Source organism: Lactuca sativa, chromosome 6 (genome assembly GCF_002870075.4).
Source record: "Lactuca sativa cultivar Salinas chromosome 6, Lsat_Salinas_v11, whole genome shotgun sequence".
In the NCBI taxonomy this organism is placed as follows: domain Eukaryota; kingdom Viridiplantae; phylum Streptophyta; class Magnoliopsida; order Asterales; family Asteraceae; genus Lactuca; species Lactuca sativa.
The window spans coordinates 75,792,997-75,796,609 of NC_056628.2; positions in this window are offsets into that span (position 1 = coordinate 75,792,997).

The window sequence follows — 3,613 nt, forward strand, 5'->3', positions numbered from 1 at the left end:
ATGATGCGATCTCGTACTTTTTGTTACCTTAAGTTCACAGCTTTTTTGTTGACTTGAGATGCCTTTATTTTATCCCTCCGATGCCTATATATAAGGGATATTAGATAGAAGTGTAATGCCCTGTTCCTGGTACCCTTTAGATGAGAGGCCAGATCTACCCTTTAGATGAGATGAGCTAAATAGAAATCAAGTTTATGGTCATGGACTTTAGGGGACTCAGCGAGTCGTTCTTGGGACTCGGCGAGTCCGGGATTGGTTCCCCAACCTTTTTTGTTTCTGAGGAATCTGGTTGAGTCTAGAAGGGGGACTCAACAAAATGGACGTGATTAAGGACCTGGACATCATCGGACGCGGCGAGTGTATAAGCAACTCAGCGAGTCCAATGCAATCTCGCAACCCATGAACAAGGACTCGACGAGTTGTTCATATAAATCGACGAGTCATAGACTGGACACATTCATATGATGAAGATGAACTCGACGAGTTCAAGGATGAAATCGACGAGTCCTTTGAAGATAGTCCTGATGTTATGGTTTAAGGAGAACTCGTCGAGTTCTTGCTAGACTCGACGAGTAGAGTCGATGATGGAGTCATTTCGAAAGGATAGGGACTCGATGAGTTGGTGGACCAACTTGGCGAGTCAAGTCAACTAGAGGTTGAATTTGACCAGGACGTTGACTTTGGCTAGGGGTAAAATGGTCATTTTACCCTAAGAGTAGATATCAGTTTTTCACTAAGTGTCCTTATGGAATTTATAGCCGAGGAGTCACCGGAACAGTAGGCAGGGATTTCTCGTTCGGATTTCAGCAGGCAGTCAGCTTTACGAGGTGAGTATTCCTCCAGTAAGAACAGGCCTAAGGCACCAATTCCGACCCATCTAAGTAGTTACCGTATGTTGGGGTTAGCCGGATGTAGTTCATATGTTTCCGGACATCGGTCTGATGTCGGGGCAGTCCCGACAAGTAGTTACGTATGCGTGATGTGTTTTTGATTCATGCATGTTGTATGTTGTAAGTTATATGTTATGTGTTATGTGTACCGGGCTTCAGCCTGATGTCGGGGAAAGCCCGATGTATGCTAGTTTGAATGCTATATGTTATATGTTCCGGGCTTCGGTCCGATGATGGGGCAAGCCCGATGCAGATTATGTGATTATATTATGTGTTTCTGATATATGTTATGTTGTGTATGTGTCGGGGTAAGCCCAATGTCGGGGTGAGACCGATGCTCGATGCATAGGGGTGGCAATTGATGACACGACACGACAAAAATACACGACACGAAACGAAATTGAGACGAAATTGAAATTCGAATTTGTGTTCGTGTCGTGTTCATGTCAAGTGCAAAAAACACAACGTCGTGTTCGTGTTCAAAATTTGACACGATTTAACATTTTTTGTCGTGTTTTTCGTGTTATGTATGAATAAATATCAATTAAATACATTAATTGTTATTTCATGTTATCTTTGTCGTGCCGTGTCATGATTGTCGTTTTTTAATCGGTTCGTTTTCGTGTTAGTTAAAAAAAACCCGAGATCGTGTTGTGACGTATTCGTGTTACATAAAACCTTGTCGTGTCGTGTCGTGTTAGACAAAAACACGACACGATGGCTCGATTTGCCACCCCTACCGATGCGGTTAGATGATGGGGCGAACCCGATGTCGGGTACGCTGATGCGGGGATTCGTCCTGATGCAGTTGGGAGTAGTCCCAGAGTATTGTTATTGTGATATGTTATTTGTATGGTATGTGTTAGTTTGGTGAGCTCACTAAGCTTCATGCTTACAATTTTATTTTTGGCTTCAGGTACTTCCGGTAGCAAAGGGAAGAGCTCGGGACGATAGCATGACACATACCATAGTCTTCAACCTAGGAGATTTACTCTGATATTTTGATATGATATTTGATATGATATTTGATATGTGATAGATATAATGCTTTAAAAACGAAATTTTTGGGTTGTATTTTTGGGATGTTTCAAGAAGAATGTGTAAGAGTTGATATGATAGAATAGCTCTTTTCTTGTAATCGAATTGTTCTGAACTTACTTGTTAATGAAAACGCAATCTTACTTACTTCGTGCATTCTTGGGAATCATTTCATCATTTGATTTTTTAATCTAATCGTTCCTTCAATTGGTATTAGAGGGGGAGATTATTTGAACTTCTTCAGATATGTTCATCTTATTCATTTGTTCTTAAAGTTCATCGTGTTCATTGTGTTTTTCCAGATTTGTTAATCGAATTTTAGATCTGTTCCGCATTTTGAAAATTGTTTTGCAAATTGATCTCTAATTCTTTGATTGAGTCGTTTAATCTACTCTTTTTCAAGTTCATTGATCTCATTCACGTCAAATTTCACTCAAAATTTTGAATGATTATTCACACTTCGTCACATTCAATCTTACAAGCGGTATTAGTTCCACAACAAGAATTCCAATTTTTCCCCCCGGAGACTATGAAGTTTAGGCTCTTTACATTGAAGATTATGTTCTAGGGATTGAAACTTATAGATCCACCATCTGTCTAGTAATTAAAGATGGAACACACAAGTATAATTGTAACACCCGATTCAAAGTACTTTTAAGTTTACACCCCTTTTGGGTTGATTTTTGGCTCTTTGGTCCAAAATAATTTGGCATAGAATGTTCGGCGTTCAAACGCCAGGCGTTTTATGATGGACGTCAGGTGTTTACACGCAGAGGCCAAACCCTAATTTTTAGGGTTTGCACCCTATTTAAGCGTCCTTGTGGCGCCAAACCCTTTCTATCATCAGCCTACATCTTTAGAACGACCCCTCTTGCAAACCCTAGCCACATTGTTAAATTTTAAAGCTTTAGTGTGTGTTTTTGTGTGCTCCAAAGGAAGAAGAAGGTGGTGGTAAAGCTTGGAAGCTTGTAGAAGCTCTAGATCTCGGATCATCATCATCTTAGCAACCTCCAAGAGGTATAAAGTTCTGAACTTGGTTTGTATTTAATTAGATCTTATTAACTTTTGAGTATATAGGTCGCCCTTCTGGACACTTTTAAGGTGTATTGAGACATAAAAATAGGATCTTGGATCATCATGATCCTTCATGCAAGAGTTTTGGAGCCTTTTAGTTAACATTGAGTTAGGATCTTAGTGTTGATATTGTTGTAGTCGTGCATGAGCTTAAATTTAGCAACTTTATGGCTTTAGACGTTCTATAAGCTATAGATCTAAAGTTTGGACTTGATATCTTAAGCCATTAAGTCATTGGTTTGGAAGTTGTTGAACATCGAGAAAATGCCAAGCGTTTCATGTGAATGCTCAGCATTCGGATGTCAGGCGTCGAAGGGAGGAACGCCAGGCATTCTATGCAGAAACCCAATCGGTCGATTTTGGGCCTCGGGCATTAGGGTTCATGGGCTTAGTCTAGTTGGGCTTGTATAAAAAGGGTGAGATGGAATTTTACTCTCATCTTGATAAGGAATGGATTAGACCATGGGCTTGGGTTAAACCCTAATCATTGATAGGGTTGTTTCTTTTTTTTGTTAAGCGCGAGAAGGAGTGTTTGCCACAGATCGAGTGTTGTTTTAGTTATTATCAGTAAAGGTGATTCTCCCCACTATACTATGGGTCGAAGGTACCAA